The sequence below is a fragment of the Protopterus annectens genome, chromosome 3.part1 (genome assembly GCF_019279795.1).
Source record: "Protopterus annectens isolate FY-2018-M chromosome 3.part1, PAN1.0, whole genome shotgun sequence".
Lineage (NCBI taxonomy): Eukaryota > Metazoa > Chordata > Ceratodontiformes > Protopteridae > Protopterus > Protopterus annectens.
The window spans coordinates 352,052,430-352,070,986 of NC_056732.1; the positions used below are offsets into that span (position 1 = coordinate 352,052,430).

General features: G+C 40.5%; 1 protein-coding gene across 1 annotated transcript in view; it reads left to right on the plus strand.

Annotated features, from left to right (window-relative positions):
• The window catches only part of HIBADH (3-hydroxyisobutyrate dehydrogenase), a 1,358,718-nt gene that overhangs the window by 303,924 nt on the left and 1,036,237 nt on the right, over positions 1 to 18,557 (plus strand). The window lies entirely within an intron of this gene.

Consider the following 18,557-nt stretch of genomic DNA (forward strand, 5'->3'; position numbering starts at 1 on the left):
ACAAAGTTTAAACCCTTGTTCAGTACTTTAATTTGTACATCAGACAGCTGGTATGAAGAAATATTGTGTACATTGTTTACTGTGATAAAATCTTCTCTCGTAATTGTTGAATGTTCTGTGTGTTTTTTTCTGTGTTTTATGCCCCCCCCCCCCCCCCCCGTGTTTCTTATACCTAAAGGGTCTGCATGAGGTTTCCTTTTTGCTACTGGAGATTCTTGAATAGAAAGGGAATCTAAATCCGTGGCAGAGGATGAATCCTCCTCAGAAGTGCCACTATATGCCTGTACTGTTTTTCTGAGTATTGATCTTGGTCTCTTTTTTTTCTATTAGTTGTTTTGAAACCTGAATCAGCAAATCAGACACTTTTTTGGATAACAAAGGGTTTCCCTTTTTCATAGTCTGCAATGTCCCTTTGGAATTTCTGGGTTTTCTTTTTTACAAGTTGTTCTTCTAATGTTGATAAATCTTTGGCCAAATTAGTTAAATGACTGCTAAAAAAAACTTTCCGACTCATAAACCTTGGCCTCTTGGCAATTGGCAGTGACCTCCTCTATCTTTGTCTCAATCATTCTTTCATAGTAAGAGATCAAAATGTCTACAAAAAACATGAATGCTTTATATTGTGCTTGGGCCCAGTCTTGAGACAGTTGGTCATCAATTTGGGCCACCAAAGGTTGAATTCTGACTCTTAAACCTTGTGGTGTAATAGCCTTAAGCTTATAGGCTTTGAAAAGTTTTAAATGCCAAATATTGGCCCCAAGAGTCCTCATGTTTTTAGTCAATTTTTGAAATAATAACCCACAAAGATATTTAGGGTCTTCTTTTTCAAAGTTTGAATTGGTGGACTTAAATGGCTGTAAACCAAAACCTCTAGATTATCTATATCGGCAGATAGGCCCTGCAATATCCCAGTGAGATCCATAGTGTCGAATAAACCAGAATGTATCAATAGTTTTAGACAATACTGTTAATAAGCCACACTATATAGATATATATTCAGATAAATGAATCTCCTTCAAGGTAGAGAAGTCTCATATATTGACTTAATACAGACTGTCTATTTAATAGAATTCTGCTGAGCAAAACATAAAACATTTATTTATTTTTTTATAAAAACTTCACCAAATGTTGCTCGGAACAACTCTTGAATTAATACAGTTATCCAGATTCCTTACATATAGAGTCCAAAGAAAACTTCTTGTTAATAAAAAAGGACTGTAGCCGACCTTCGTCTCAGCCACGTCATATATATATATATATATATATATATATATATATATATATATATATATATATATATATATATATGTGTGTGTTTTCAATGAAGTCCACTACCCTTAGTAGCAAACACGTGGTTGCTTATTATGGTTAAATAAAAGGTGACTGACTTCGTCTCTGTCACCTCACCTGATCAAAAAAATTGTTTAAGAAATTAGTGTCAGATGTCAATACAGACCAGCATTCATCAAGAATTCCTGTGTAGCTAGGTCTGATTTAATTTATTTGAGTTTATAGACCACATGAAAATATGAGAAACTCACAGAAGTTCACATCAAGGGGTTTAGACCAGCATTCGGAGAGCTTATGATCCAAAAATTATAATGCCAGTTCTAAGTATGAAGATCATGTAGAGCCCATTGTTCAGAACATAGGAAATACTAGTCAATAGTTAGTATAGACGGACTGTATCTAGTTATATTTGTACACCATGAAAAACCTCACTGGAGTATGCAAGGACCCACACAGAATAAATGTTTCAAAAACGTTGATACCTAAACTACTTCTCATATTCTTAGTGACTGAACCTTCCTGGATAATCAGGCTAGGTGCTCTATTTAGACCAGGCCTGAATGAGTTAAGCTAAGTTTTGCTTTGGATTGTTTGACTCACTGATTAATCACTCCAATTAAGGTATTAAGCCTTTTTGGCTAATTTATGCAGACATATATAAGCAGGAATCAGGGTTTGCTCTAATGAATATATTTTGTTGCACTGAAGAAGGTTTGAACTTTCAGCCGAAACCGGTTTGCTGTGGATATTTTATTTATGGAGCTTGTCACAATAAATTTTCAAGATTTTCATCTTTCCCTTGTGCTGTATTTCATTTTTGGACTTTTGATCCTAAACAAAAGACCAGCACTGGTAGAGTTTTTAGTGGAATCTAGAACAAAAGCTGCCATTAAAGGAGTAATTAGTAGAGCATATAAAGTATTGCATGATAACTGTAAGAATCAATCCGCGAAGGTTAGAAAGGATTGGGGAAGAGATTGGATGAGCAATGCACAAAGAAACAATGCGAGGATATATGTACGTCTTCCAAATATGCAACAAAATCAAGAAGATTTAGGATGTTTGCTTGGACATGTTTAAACATTTTTATACCCAAGTAGACTCCAAGGAATTTTTCCTCAGGTAGACTGCAAATGTTGAGGGTATGACCGGGAAGAATTGAGGACTTAGTTTCTTGGAGTGCGGTGAGTTGGTGGACTTAAAGGACTCCCTGTGGGTTGCACTGGCGGAGATGCTGGGCGGGAAGATTTGTGTGACGAGGGAGATGATTTTTCTGAGCTGTGATACAGAATTGGAATTATCTAGAAATGGTCAGGCCTTGCTGTGCCCAATTATGTTGGCTGCCAAAAAAGCAATTACTAGAAAATGGAAATCTAATTCTAAACCAACTATACTAGAAGTAGTGAAAGTAGTAACCGATAAAACTGGAAATTAGATCTTTAGAAAAAGTTAGGAGCAAACTACTTAGGAAAAAATGGCAATTGTGGGAACAATGCATACAGTGGAGTAATGAGGGTTAAAAGAAAGCAGGATTTAAATGAGCTATGTAATGTTTGACTGGAAATGATTGGGTAGGTTATAAGTGATGTGTAATGTTTGCAACTGGGATTGTCAGTATGGTTTGTGATGTAAAATACTTGCAACCAGGATTGTGTCAGTGTGATTTGTTTTCATTTATATAAATGTATGATTGCCTGTGTTGTGATGGCTTAATAACGACGTTTCTTGTGTAAAAAAAAAAAAAAAAAAAAAAAAGCAAGGACAGGAATTGAATAAATTCTGTAATGTTGCTTAAGTTATATGATATATAGCAATATATGTGAAGTATAGTGTTTGTAAACGTGAACTTGCTAGTACAGTTTGATTACTTTTATATAAATGTAAATTTGCCTATGTCAAGTGTAAATTTAGTAAAGGTGTTTAAAAAAAGAAGTTATGCTTCGTGCATTCCTGAAGCATAATTTTACATATCTTCACTGATCTTAGTTAAGGTTTTAGTTTGTAGTGCATGGAGCAACATGGACTACACCCAAAAAGCTGTCAAATTGCATCCTGGTTCAGAGCTGCGATAGTGCGAGACCTGACCTTAACAATGGTTAGAGAGGTGCTTAACAATTGTCGTGCACCCCCTAAGTGCTGTTAAAGTTCAGTTCTGCACTAAAAGCAGACAGTGTTTGCCAGTAAAACAGCAGCAGTAAGGCAGAACAGCTCTGTTTCAACTCCTGTTTCTGCCTGCTCTCTAAGTAGTCATACTTTTGTCACGCCTGCTTCCCTTATACAGGAAATTTGTAAGGATGGCTTCAACACTGCTTTACAGACTTTCAAAGCCGGTACATCACATCATGTGTTTTTTTTTCTTTCTTTTAATCTTGCTTATGACAAATTTTATAACATGGTTCATGGGTGTGTACTAGGCTAATGGCCCTGGAGCCTTTACAAGCCTAGCCCATAGAAGTGCCCTGGCATTATGCCGCCTGACGTTTGTTCCCAGTGCATCTGTCAAGTAGAGCCACTGGAGTGATCCCCGGATTGAACTTTCTATTACCCATCCACTCATCAAGATTTCTCTTGAAGAGGAACAGCGAGGTGCTCTGCTTGACATGCATGGGAAGTCTATTCCAGAGCATGGGCAGTCTCTGGGCGAGGAACCTGTCCCTCCAGCATGTTCTGCTGATTGTGGTAATGAGGTTCAGGTCTCTGGAGCGTGTGGTGTGAAGGGATTGGGATTTCTTTAGATGTAGCATTTCTAACAGAGCTGTGTCAGACATGGCTTTGTAAGTCAAGCAGAGATCGCCTCTAAGTAGGTGATATGAGACAGAGAATAGCTGGAGTCTTTTGAGTCTGTCCGTATAGGACATGTGTTTAATGCCTAGGATCCTCTTCGTGAGGTACTTCTGTGGCCTCTCCAGCTGTTGCAGGTGTCTAGTGAGGTACATGCCAAATGGGACACTATACTAGATGATTGGTCTGATGAGGGAAGAGTAGAGAGACTATGACCTCTTTCTTCTTGGATGCAAAACTCTTTGCCACTGTGGTCAGAAAGTCCTTCTATGTGGCACATCTCATTACAATGTGTGGTGGTCGAAGGAGAGGTTGCTGTCAACCTGCATCTCCAGATTTCTTATAATGACTTTAGTGTTTAGTGGGCTCCCATCGATGTGGTAGTTAGTAGAAACTGAGTTTTGACCAAAGGGGATGACAGTGCATTTTTTGACGTTAAGCTTAAGGCCATGGTTTCGACACCAGTCATTGGTCTCAGTGAGGCCTTTCTGTAGGATGTCTGCATCACTTTGGGAGTTAATAATGGCTCCTAGCTTGCAGTCATCTACGAACTTGGTCAGACAGAGTCCCTTTGTGTTGGCCTGGACTTCTGAGAAGTAGGGGCCAAACAGGAGAGGACCCAGGACCGATCACTGTGGGACTCCACTTGTGACTGGTCAGCAGTCTGACTTGGAGTCCACTACTTTCATACTGTGTTCTATCTGTGAGATAATTTGCATCCCACTTAGTGATCTAGGGGTTGATGCCTAGTTTGGTGAGTTTATCAATAATTCCTGAGAGAGGAATGGTATCAAAGGCCTTGGCCAGATCGAGGTAGGCTGTATGCATTGCCTTACCTTTATCCACAGCCCTGCTGACCGACTCAAGGAAGTCAGTCAGGTTGAGTAGGTATGATCTCCCTTTCACAAAGCCAAATTGTGTGGGGTCTAGAGTTTGGCGATTTCCTATATCTTTATTAATCAGGTCCATGATGATGTGCTCCATAGCTTTACGTATCGGACTCGTTAGGCTAATGGGGGGGATAATTCCCAGGGTCTGTAGTTGCTCCCCCTTTATGGAGAGGGATGATTGTAGCAGTGTGCCATTTGGTAGAGACAAAGCCTGAGGCGAGGCTGTGACTGAATAGGGCACACAGATGTAGTGCCAGTTAGCTTTGTAGTTCATGTAGAACACAGCCAGGGATATTATCAGGTCCCATGGAAGCCGTATTCTTGGGCTTGGACAATGCAGCTTTAACCTGTGCTGTAGTAATACTGAGTGCCTGGCATTCTTCCAGTACTGTGATTGGTCCTTTACGGGGGGGAGAGAGGGGTAAAGTTGGCACTTAAACTGTCGGCCAGTATGTTGGCAATATCTGTTGGCTCAGTATAAGAAGTACCATTGTGCAGTAATTCAGAGCAAATCTGGGTATTGCCGTGGAGGTTCTTGATATAGCTATAGAAGGCTTTGTGGAAGCAACAAATCTCTGTGCACTACAAAGAATTATGATTGGATGTCAGATCATAACTACATTTTATGTGTTGACACGTATGCCAAGATTCCCTTCTTGAGCTTTGCTCTTCAGGTGAATTTCTTTGCATCCATATCTTGAAAACATAAGTGAGTTATGATCGGCAACCAGATCGTAATCCTCTGTTATGCTGAGTATGAATGTTAGGCTGTTTTTTTTAACTGATTATTGAGGCCCGCTACATATTTGCACTTTCAGAATACAAGAAGACAGTAAATCCTTTAACTGCATGTCATACTTGTGATGTGAAGTCAACAAGAACATGAAATTAAAATTTGAGAATAAATGTCTCTCAAAATGGTGTCAGCCTTGTATCATTTCGAATGATAATGGGGATAAATATGTCTTTTTTTTTTTTTTTTTTTCTTTCTTTTTTTTTCAAAGCAAATTCTAGATTGGAGGGTTCTTGTATGTTTCAATTAAAATTTTACTGCTTTTGTTTTAGCTTGAAAAGTGTATCTGGTTTTGAATCTTCAATGTCTTTGGTGTATGCAGTACTTTTAGCATAACCAAGGTATTGCTCATCTTTTACAAGATGATGATGATGATGATCCCGTGATTGCATTTGCAAAATTTGAAAAATCGAATTTGTATTAATTTTGTTGTTGTTACTATCATTTTAGTATTACTTTATAGTCAAGTTGTTGAAACTTTAAATTTCACCTTTGAACAGATTATTCGGCAAAATTCTTTGAAGGCATGTATATTTCCTGTTAATGAGTTGATCTGTTCGATGTGATAGTAAACTTTGTTGGCACCACTGTTGATTTTGGGGATCATGAAATGTTTGTGTGACTCCCAGTTCTTTTGTTAGCCCTAAATGCATGCATTGTCTAACAACATTACAAGTGTTAATATTTAATTTTCTTTTGAGGTTAGATATTGACAACACTACTGAGATGAGGAAAAAAAAAAAAAAAGTTTCCTTCGCTTCTGTTGCAGTGAAACATGTCATTTTGACTGTATGGAATAAAAAGTTACATTATCATTACACTTTTGGTGATTTATTTCAGGTATCTTCATTTTGAAAAATCATGTGTCAACTGTTGCCACCTCTCTCGATTCAGTGACACTCTCCTACTGGACTGTCGCAGATTTTCTCTCATTCAGTCCACCCATATTTTTACTGGATGCCCTTGTATCCTGCCGCTTTCTTCCTCTCTCCCAGATCTGCTTTCCTGTACATGTGCCCACAGCAAAATAATCTGTTTTATTGAATCTTCTATGCAACTGTAGCTACTTTTCTTGTACTTTGGGTAATAATTTTTTCTCTCCCAAAGTGTGCATCCTGACACCCACTTAGACCACTTCATGTCCAACAGTTCTAGTTTTCTCAGCTGCTTTGTCTTCACTGTTCAGGTTTCTGTGCCATATAGTAGCACTGTTTGTACCACTGTTTTGCACACCTTATTTTTAGCTTCTTTGGCATTCTTTTGTAATGCACTATAAATGACACTCTGTGCAGTTGGCTGCAGCCCTCTGATTCTAGCATTCACCTCCTCAGACTTCCTGTCTCCTCAACTATCCCTTCCAGATACTTGAAGCTCTAAACTTGATTCACTGTTTTCTCTTCTGTCTCATTGTTCAATTTATTATGGTTTCCTCTATTTGCTGCCATGACAAGGGTCTTGTCTGTACTCCAGTTTCATCCCATGTGCGTTAAGTTTTGTGTTCCATTCCCCTGTCATTTGCTGAAATTCCTATTTAGTGTCTGCTTGTTAATGCAGCATCATTTGCATACAGCGGCTTTATTCTGCCCCCTCCAACCTGTTTGCTAACGTAATCCAGCAACAGTATGTACAGCAGTGGGCTCAGAGCTGAACCATAATGCACACTTAACTCCCACTGGGAACTTGCCTGTGAGGCTGAACACTTGTTCATGCTTATGGCACTTTTCATTATACATAGTCTGCACTAATTTTACCGATATCTCTGGGACTTGGAACCATTACAAGACTGCCCTGATCACCTTTTTTTTTTTGGTTGGGGGGGGGGACCTTTGGCATTCTTAGAGTTGGTGAAAGGATAGGACATCTAGACTCTTCCCTCATCTCTAGCTTCTCCACGGTCTGTCTCACTGCAGATATCCAGTTAGTTGTTCTGCATCCTGGTCTGAACATGAAATGCTCACTTCCCATCTTACTTTCCCCTACTTTGCATATTCATTTATCAGTCGCCCTCTCCTACACCTTCATGCAGCGTAACAGGAGTTTGATACTTGTATACTGCCAACAGTTTTGAATGTCATCTTTGTTCTTGTACACACTGGTACTAGAATGCTTATTCTGCATTTGTCTGTGATGCACATTTCTCTCCATACTGCTAGGTGTACCCTTGGTAGCCATTTTTCCCGAAGATTCATCCAACACCTTGATCCTATCTGCTTAGATGTCATCTGAGCCTGCTGCTTTCCCAGACTTCATTTTCCTTAGGCCTGCTCTTTTATGGTGGGCTCTTTCATCATAGAATGTGTATGGAGCAGTACAATTTTTGTGAGGTTTTCTTCATTCAGAAGCTGCTTTAAGTATTCCCTCCATCGTCCTTTTTCTTGTGAATGGGTGTGCAGGTTGTTGCTGGTATCCCTTATGAGTGGTGTCTGACTACCTTCTTTACCTTTTTATTCTTGCCTTACAACCTGTTCGTTTCTTTGTGCCATCTGCTAAATCACTTTCCAAAAGCTGATAGCCTGTTTGTTAGCTAGCTAGTATTCCTCTTTAACCTGGTTCATATGTTGTATCTCTTACTTTTTCCTGCACTACTATTTTTTTTGCCGACTTCTGTATTCCACTACCAGTTTTCCTTGTGTGCCTTATTTCCATTCCATCTTTGTTCTGTAGTCTTCATACATGCTGTTTAAGATGCTGCCATTCTATTTCAGCTCCACCTATTTCCTTATTCTGAGGTGTTAGATCCCAATGTGCTTCCTTGAACTCTTATGCTTTTACTGCACTCTGCTTCAGGCTATCCAGAGTAATATCTGACCACTACTTGCAGCTGATTGCGGCCATTACTGATTTATGCTGTGGACCAACTATTTCACTGGGGTTGACTTTGCAATCTGTTTATACCAATGCCATTTCCTTACTAGGAGGATGTCTACCTGAGTTGCATGATTGTCACTCTTGTAGGTGATCTTGTGACTCTCTTGCTGAGCCATGTGTTCGCCACCATGAAGCATTTGCTAGGCAGAATTCTATAATTTCCGCTTTCTTTATTCCTGTTGCCCCACCCATTTGTATTCTGTTGCCCCAATATGAGCATTCAGTTCCCCCATTAAGTATACAACTCGTGTTGTCCTGCTTTATCTAGTAGACACTTAAACTGCTATCTGAATGCATTCTCTTCTTCACCATCCCAATCCCTGCTGTCGGACATAGTCTAAGATTATGAATACTGCCCTGTTTTTTTCACTAGAGTCTGCCATGAGTCTTTTAATTCTGATAACAGCCATCACTGTGTTCAGAAGAGTCTGTCACCAAGTTGTGAAATTTTACCCGTAACATTTTGATTTTTTTCCTCCGTTATGAACTGCAGCAGGGCAGGATAGTATTAATATATCTTTGATACTTTGGTAATGGTTAAAAAAAGTCAAAGGTCACTTGTTTTTTATTTGCTCTGTCCTCATTAACCTTGTTATTTGTAGTTGCCTATTTCTTCCCTGGGGTCAGAGTCCCATTGCCCATTCATGTGAGGTGAGCTCCCTGGGGACAGAACAGTTCCCCACATGTTAGGGGATTGGCTTTTTCTTTAGATACATACCATCTCCCTGCTTGTGTTCATAGTATCCACGGGGTTAGGCACACAGTAGGCCTGTATTTACGTTCTTACTTTTCTGTGATGTAATTAGTGGTTCTGTACTTCCCTGTAGATGTAGAGTCTCCATCTACCCTCTGTGATTCTTAGTGTTTGTTTTATCAGGGATTTGGTCATGAGGAGTTTCCCCAGCCACACTCTGCCTACCCCCACTTCCCCTCAAACAGAGGTGAGAAGGCTAAGACTTGTCACTCCTCTCCTCCACTGAGCTTGCTGTAATAATATCCATTTGTTAACCAGTTAGGTCCACTGGACCCTTATCTGGGGTGACCCAGGAGCAACATCTAGTTAAGTGGCTTGCTCAAGGTCCCACAGTAAACAAGAGGGCTGAAGAAATAAAACACTGTACCACTAGAACGCTGCTAATTCAGCCCTGGCTGAGTTGCCTGGGTCATAGTCTGGACTTTCAGTCTACACCAACAGCACTGGCTTAAGGCTGTCTATCGTTGAGGTAAGAGAGTACTTATTTTTTTCTAAAATTGAGTGTTCCCTTATTCCAAAGCTAAGCAACTACATAGTAAATATGCTATCCCCCCAAAAATGCTTTTTCTTGAACTTTGAGGTTATATTTTATATGGTGAAAATATTGAAATTACTGCTTTTCTTCAACTGTTTTAGATGTCAGTGAAAGGTCTTTTGACTTCATATGTACCTGACACACATGTTTTGAAAACTGTAGAAAGAAGTTTGAGAGAACACGATGGATACATGAAATTAACAAGAGTCATGCGAAAGAAGAGTATAACTTGATTCAGGGGAAATGGTGGAAAAAATGTGCTAGTAATTCTAGTACTGACTGTATTATGGTAAACATATTTCTTTTCCTAGTGTTTGACTTTGGTTTGATTCCTGACCTGTGCAAGCGTATGTTTGGGTGGGGGCAGTGCTGCAGTGTTTAGCATAGATTACACCCAGTGCTTGGCTGTGAAGTTCATGTCCCAAGTGGGATGCCTTCTATGCAGTGTTTGCATACCCTTTCTTTGTACACATATCCAGAAGACTGAGGAGGAGGCCAGTGAGTCTATGCTCTAAACTGCTTGTCCATGTACTCTGCTTATGTAATGGGGTGTCTGTTCTGGAGCTGATGGAAGTCTCTTCCAGGATTGAATTTCTTGTGTTATACTTGCTGCTTGCCTGGCTCGGTTCAACCTCTGTAACCCTGAACTAGATGAAGTTTGTACTGAAAGGAGTGGATGGCTGGCTGTATGGGTACAGTATAAAGCTGACCTAGTGTATTGCACATAGTCATTCATTTAAAATGAGTAGAAGTAGGTGCTGTACAATCTTCTGCTTAAGACTTGAAAGTAAAACAGCATGAAAACTGGGTGGCATTGTTGAAATAGAGTTGAACTTAAAAGACTTTTGTTCAGTATTTTGTTTCTGAAAAGTTCAAACCAGTAATATCAATGGGAGGCAAACATTACGCTTATCACAATAAAGTGGAGTATTGCGAAAAGCTTAATGTTTGGCTCTGCATACAGAGCAGAACTCTTGCTTTTGTTAAACATGCATTATTTGGAATAATCCACAGAATAGCTGAAGATGAAACACTTGGCTATGTCGACTGAGCCCTACTGTTTGAACTGCAATGGTGATAGTGCAGGAAGGACGTAAACTATAAGTTTACTCATTATCACCCACGTAGTGCAGCGTGCCACACTGCTAACACCCTATGCACCTTGCATTCTACAGCATTTTCTGAAAAATAAACCTAAAAAAGATTAACATATACAATTGTAACTATTTTCAGAACAGTTAATGCTGTTAGTATGGCCATTTATACAATTCTATCAGTAAGAGGTATTCTTTACAGTGTTAATCAGTCCATTTGTTCTTTTATGTAAATACTGTAATGTGTTCTAATGCACACAATCCCCAAATTATATTTTTCTAAATTTTCACAAGTTTTCATATCTTAAACTATACAACCTAGACATATATTAGAACGGTTTTGTTAATGACTACACGAAACTCCTCTCCAAGTGCATGTTTATTGAGATTTGCAGAAATATGAAAACATATTTCATTGTATAATTAGAAATACAAATAATACTAGATATCTCGCAAGATGTCTAACTTGCACAAATAATACTAGATATCTCGCAAGATGTCTAACTTGCACTGCAAATATTAAAGTCCATTTTCTTAAACATTTAATGTTTTCACCTGATGTAATTCTACAGTTTGTCGCTTGCTTTTTGAAGTATTAAGTGGATATAGAAATATTCCTTATTTTCATAATTACAAAGAACTAGCAAGATTTCCAGAATAGTGTTATATAAACCAGCATTTTTAGTGAATTGTTTTTTCTCCCACATTGGTGTTTCACACCGTACACCTCAATAAAAATTAGGTCTCTCAGTTATGAAAAAAGAAACATAAATATGACTAATAAGTGACCAACAAAGATTTAATCTCTCCACTGCAGGACAGCCTAGACGAACAATCTTAGTGTCATTTTGTTAATAGCTCCTTGCGCATTCTAATACTGCTTATTACTAGCTGGTAAGTCACTTAGTTAAAAAAGCCAGACCAAAAAAGTTCTAAAACGCCATAAGGAGGAATGGGTGTGAAATGGAAATATACAAAAAAGGTGTGTTACACTTGAGTGAGTTAAAGGAATCAAACTGCAGTAATTTGGGAACTACTGTAATGCTCGATAATGCAAACACAGTGGAGCAGCTAACTTTAGGATAGCTGACCTGGACAGCAGCCGTAGTGAATCACTGTTACAGGTAATACTATTATTTAACCAAAGTTTAGTCCAGCATAGAGCCAACTTTTAAGTTTAGCAGAATAACTTTTATGTGGTAAAAGTAATGTCTTTTGACTTTTCCCAGTTAGGGGTCACCACAGCGGATCACCGGTCCACTTATAATTGGCAGTGGATTTTTACGGTGTTGAGTTGCCAGCCTGGCGCCCAACCTTCAAAGAAGGCACACCCACTCATGCATGCACCTACCTGCATGTCTTTAAAGTTCACTCGACCATGGGGAGGACATGTAGACTCTGCACAGAAGGCGCTCCAGCTGAGAATCGAACCAGAGAGCCTCTTGCTGTGAGGCAACAACGCTAACCGCTGCACCACCGCGGCCATCTAATAAGTTTTATGTGGTAACGGTGAATTAAATATTGCCCCCCACTGGAGTCATGTCTGTCTTCTATCGGTTCTGCCTGTCAGTTGTGACGTATTTGGTTACAGTAAAGCTGATAAAGTGAAAATGTAGGCTTCCAAATGAAACCTTAAGACTTTTGTGATTGTCCCTCAAGTATAAACTACAAGTGAAATAGAAAAAAAGTGATAGAAAAACATTTTTGAAGCCCACTGCGCCTCTTCACTCCTGTTAGTTATACCATTTCCAAGATTGCTGCACCTGTGGGAAAGAAGGAATCTTCATATATGTTCCAAATTTTGCACATTACTGAGTACCCATGAAAGTGATGATTAGTAGTGTGTGTTGTAGACAGCCCTGGCACACGTACATGTATTATTTGGAAAAGCACATTGGTTTACTGCCAAGAATGCACAGGGCCCAATCAAATGTAAGGAGTTCAGTAAAAGCAAGTGAAGGGTACCATTTATTTATTTGCCATTTGTTAATTGGGTTAGTCTGGCTGGGCAGGTGCCCTTTTTCAACAGAGACCCGAGGAGAAAAGCTCCAAGTTACAATGTTTACAATTAGTAACAAAAGTGAATGCATATGCATAAAATGGGAAAAACAATACAGATGTAGACAAAACAAAAAGTGAGCATATAGATTATAATTCAACATTCTTAGAGGTACAGTTACATATTTTACAAAAACATGTATTTGAAATGTAGTTGAATGTTAAGGAATAGGTGAAAGAGGAAAGGAAGGACTGGCAGACAGGCAGGATTGTAATTGTAGCATAGAGTTGAATTTGGGAAAAAGTTTTGGGGGAGGCAGGGTAAGTTCAGGAGATCCAAATCTGAGAGTTGTTAGAAGAACTAGAGTATTTAGGGTTTAGGATAGAGGAAGGAGAGGGAGTAGGTAGAAAGGAGAAAGAGGGTAAGGGAGGAGGAATATTTCAAGAAGGGTCTTTACAGGTGCGGGACCAGGAGTTGCGTAGGAAGTCCTTTAGGGCAAATTTGAAGTAGAGAGAATTAGGGAGGGATCTGATGGAGAGAGGAAGCTTGTTCCAGGATGTGGAGACTGCATGGCTATAAAGACTTTTACCTATGGATTTATTGGGTTTGGAAACATAGAGTAGGTGTTGGTCAGAGCTACAAAGCTCACAGTTGGGGATGTAGGGGGAGAATAGAGTTGTTAAGGAGGGACAAGCTTGGGGTCGTAGCAAGATGGAGTGAGTCATGTGAAGTTGGGGCAGAAGGAGTTGGTTATGGAACTCTAGCCAGTTTAATTTTTTAGAGAGGGGCAATGGTGTGAGCGATAGTGGAGATTTGTGGAAAATCTAGCAATTATAATAAAGGTTTGTTTAGGAGATTTTTTTAAAGTTGGTGAATATAGGGGCAACATAAAGTAAGGTAGTAAGGAGGTAGGCCTGGGCAAGGGATACTTTGGATTCTTGTGTAAGGAAGTTTTTATTTCTGCATAGCAATCCCATTTTCTGGTGGGTCTTTTTGATACAGTTGTTGATATGGGTATTGAATTTTAGTTCATCTATGAGTATGCCAAGTACTTTAGTGTGTGGTTTGGCTAGAATAGTGGTATTGTTTAGGGATGAGATAGCGAAGGAAGATTTGAGGTGAAGGAGAGGTTTGAGAAAAGAAGAAGTTTAGTTTTGTTGGGGTTAAGTAGGAGTTTAGTAGTGATCCATCTTTCAACAGAGTGTAAAGTGTCTTGTGTGAGGGTATGTAGTTTGGTTAGATTGTCAGAGGTGGAGATGATTGTAGAGTCATCAGTGTATTGAATAAGTTTAGAGTTGAGGCAGGATTGGGAGAGATCATTAGTAAAAATGTTAAATAGTAGGGGACCCAAGATGGAGCCTGGGGTACTCCTGTAAGAACAGGAAGCAATGAGGAAGTAGTTGACATCCATTTGGCCGATTTGAGCTCTATTTGACAGGTATGAAGAGAACCAGTTAAGGGTGGAGGTAGGTTGAAGTAAGACAGCTTAGAGAGCAAGAGGTTATACAAAACAGTATCAAAAGCCTTAGAGAGGTCTAAGAAGAGGGCAGATACTAGCTTGTTATTATTGAGTGAAGTGGAGATGGAGTTAGTGAAGGACAGTAGAGCAGTAGTGGTACTATGGTGTGGGCAGAAAACATGTTTGGTAGGGGTGAGGAGATTTTTTTGAATTATGTGAAACATGAGTTGTTTGTGAATACACTTCTCTAGGATTTTTGAGATAGGGGATAGGATAGCGATAGGCCTAAAGTTTGAGGGATCGGTGGAGTCGCTGCCTTTGTGCAGGAGAATAATATACAATTTTTTCCATATTTGTGGTACTAGGTTTTCCTGAATTGACCTGTTAATAAGTATGGAGACTGGATAGGCTGTGGAAGGGGCTGCTATTTTGAGGTAAAGGGGAGGTAGGTTATCTGCTGAAGGGGTGCACGGTTGGAGAGTAGGAATCTGATAATGGTTGTGGGGATGGGCTTGATAGAGAAGCTGGTGGGGCTGGAGGGAGGGGTGGTGGTGTTATTATTTACATTTGTATCATATTTGATTAGTTTCTGAATGGAGTCTGTCTGTGAAGGAGTGGAGGGTAGTAGCAGTTTCTAAGGGGGAGCTATTTGGGGAGGGATTACCTGGGTGTAAGAGTTTATTAATGGTACTCCAAAATTTTTTGGGGTTGAAGTAGGGTTTTTTTTTTTTTTTTTTTTTTTTTGAGCGTTGAGGTAAAAATTTTTCTTGTCAAGGGAGATTTGTTTTTTGTGGTGTTAAGAAGATGTCCTTCAAGGATGCATCTGCAGTCATAACAAATGGGTTGTCCTGTCGTCAGGCAGCCCTTCGGTCGGCCGGATTCCAAAGTCTGGGTCCGGCTTCGGCTGATGTCGCACTTCACCCGACGTCATCTCTGCTGGTCTTCGGGTATAAAGGCATCAGCCGACGCCATTTTCCTCAGTCTTTCTTGCCGAAGCAGAAGCTGTTCGCAAGTGCCGGTCGGTCAGATCCAGAGATTACTACTACCGAATACTACTTAAGACTTCTAAAAGCTAAGTACCCGTTGGGGACTCTTTCTTGCCTCAGCCGATGTCAGAAAAAGTAAATAACTGTTTAACTTCTGGGAAACAAATACCTCATAAAGATTTCCACTCTTACTGCCTACCGTGTTTAGGCCCAGACCACGACGTAGCAGCCTGTTTAGCCTGTGCTTCCTTCAACCGGCTTAGGCGTCGGTCGGAGTTTGCTGAACAGTTTTTCGGCTCAGATTTTGCGTACATTATGCCGTCGGATCCTCCGACTACCCAAATTGTTAAAAACGCAAAGAAAAGACCGACACTGGGTTTCGGCCGAAACCACGGTTAAGCAAGCGAGTGTCTTCAATCTTCAGCCGAATCCATGACTACTACTGAGGCTCCTGCTACCTTAGTTGAATCGGCCTCTGAAGTTTTGCCTACTACTGTGGTTCCTAGTGAATTATCAGACACCATCCCTTTGGATGTCTCTACCCCAGCACGTGGTGCTGCTAGGCCTCCTGCAGCCATGTCTATAAAGGCCTTTGCCAGGGCTAAAGCAGCCAAAACTGTTAAATCAGTGCCTGTTAAGACCCCCTCACATAGGCCCACTTCTAGTTCACAAATGCTTACTCTGGCAGAGGATTTAATCTCCTTAATTAGGGGATCCCAATCTCACCCAGACAGGGCCTCTCAGCCTCCAGAAAAGAGACCTAGAGCAGAGCCCCCCGAGCCAGTGTCCTCTGATGATTCTTCGGATGACTCAGACATTACAGATCAGCCAGAGGCTCCTTTTTCTACTTATGAGAAGAATCCATTCCATCTGTCTCTCCACCAGAGGAATTTTCCTTTGGGGAAACCTTACATGCCATGAGAGAACAATTCCAATGGCAGGGACAAGATTTCTCAGATTCAAGAAAAAGGCTTAGGACCTTTCTGCACTTACCACAACATAGGCCCTTAGCTATACCTCCAGTTCTGCCTGTTGTGGATGATGCATTTAATGATGTTTGCACTGCTCCTGATACTTTACCTCCAGCCCCTGCCAAACCAGATAGATTTTACAGGGTGCCAGACACTCATCACCACCTATACAAGGCCCCACTTGCAGATCCTGAGACTATATCCCAGGGGCCTAAGGCAGTAGCTTCGACCTCAGCAAAAAAGGTCCTTAGAGAGATGGGGGAAAAAAGTTTACACCTCTGCTACTCTCTCAGCTAGAGCTTTAAACTGTCAGTTTCACATGATCCAATACCAAGAGTTTATGCTTGATCAGTTAACTAAGAAGCTGTCCTCTGATGACTCCTTAGATAAGAAATATGTTTTAGAAATGGTGAATAACATTCAGCAGGTTAGTAACCATTCTTTAAAATGTGGCTATGATGCACTGGAGGCTTCATTTAGATCAGCCATGACTGGCACAGTGATAAGAAGGCATGCATGGTTGAAGGAACAGGTTTTGCCGGATCATGTTAAAGCAAAGCTGTTAGATGCTCCTATGGATAAGGCCAGTCTATTTGGTACACCTGCTCAGCAAGTAATGAAGAAAATGGAAGAGAAGGCAAAATCTGTACAAACAGTTAAGGATTTCTTACAGGTTCAGCCCCCAAGGTTTAGCAGGAACTGGCCTGCCAAAAATTGGTCCTTTCCAGACTCCTCAAAATCTCAGAGAGACAGGAATAGACGCTCTAGAGGCAGAAATCAATCCAGAGGAGGTGCCTATAGAGGACGCCAGTGGCAAGGCAATAACCAGAGAGGCACAGACACAGCCACTGCAACAGGACAATCACAGTGACTTGACTCTGACACCGCCTACCAGGGAGTAAATAGCAGCACCTTTAGGCGGAAAGTTAGCCTTGTTTTCGAAAAATTGGCACTATATCACAAAAGACAAGTGGATTTTGCAAACCATAGACCAAGGCTACAGGTTCCACTTCCACACCTTACCAGTAAAAAGAGGAATGCCAAACCTACCTCCAAATCAAAAAACAGAAGCTCTAAAGCAGATAGCTCAATTAACAAAGATGAGAGCTGTGGAAAGAGTACCAGTAACACAACAGGGCAAAGGATTCTACTCCAGACTCTTCCTAGTACCAAGAAAAGAGAAAAGTTGGAGACCTATTCTCGACCTGTCCGTCTTAAACACATACATCATTGTACCAAAATTCAAAATGCTGACCCTACAGCAACTTCTTCCCATGCTGGGCAAGGAGTGTTGGCTGGTAACTCTAGATCTCAAGGAGGCATACCTGCACGTCCCCATACGACCAAATTGCAGAAGATACCTCAGATTTCTTGCAGGATCAGAGCATTATCAATTCTCAGCATTGCCCTTTGGCTTATCTACTGCGCCCAGAGTATTCACAAAATGCCTGCTATCAGTAATCGCTCATTGCAGGCTACAGGGAATCCAAATTTATCCATACCTGGATGACTGCCTGTTACAAGCGGACAACAAAAGCAAGCTGACAACAGATTTACAAAGAGTCATTTGCTTACTACAAGCCCTGGGATACACAGTCAATTTAAAAAAGTCAAGACTGATACCATCCCAGACAAGAACATTCTTGGGTGCGGAATTGGACACAGTAAAACAAATGGCATTCCTAACTGCAGAAAAACAAGCACAACTCCCTCTACTTCTTGGCATTAACAAAGCAGCACAAACTAACAGCAAGAAAAGTACTGCAGGCCTTGGGCTTCATGGCATCATGCATAATCCTGGTCCCCATGCCAGACTGCATATGAGAAAACTACAGTGGTACCTAAAGAATTTATGGTCTCAACACAGGCACAGCTTAGAAACCGAAATCCCACTAATCCCATGCCTGAAACAAGAGTTCCTATGGTGGGCTCAAGCATGCCAGTCAAACCCAGGCTTGCCCTTCCACAACTTTCAAGCAAACCAAACCATCACAACGGATGCCTCAGACCTAGGCTGGGGGGCGCACATGTTGCACAAGTGCATACAAGGATTGTGGACTCCAGACCAGCTGAACCTGCACATAAACCAAAAAGAAATGCTGGCAGTAAAACTAGCAATCCAGAAATTCAAACCATT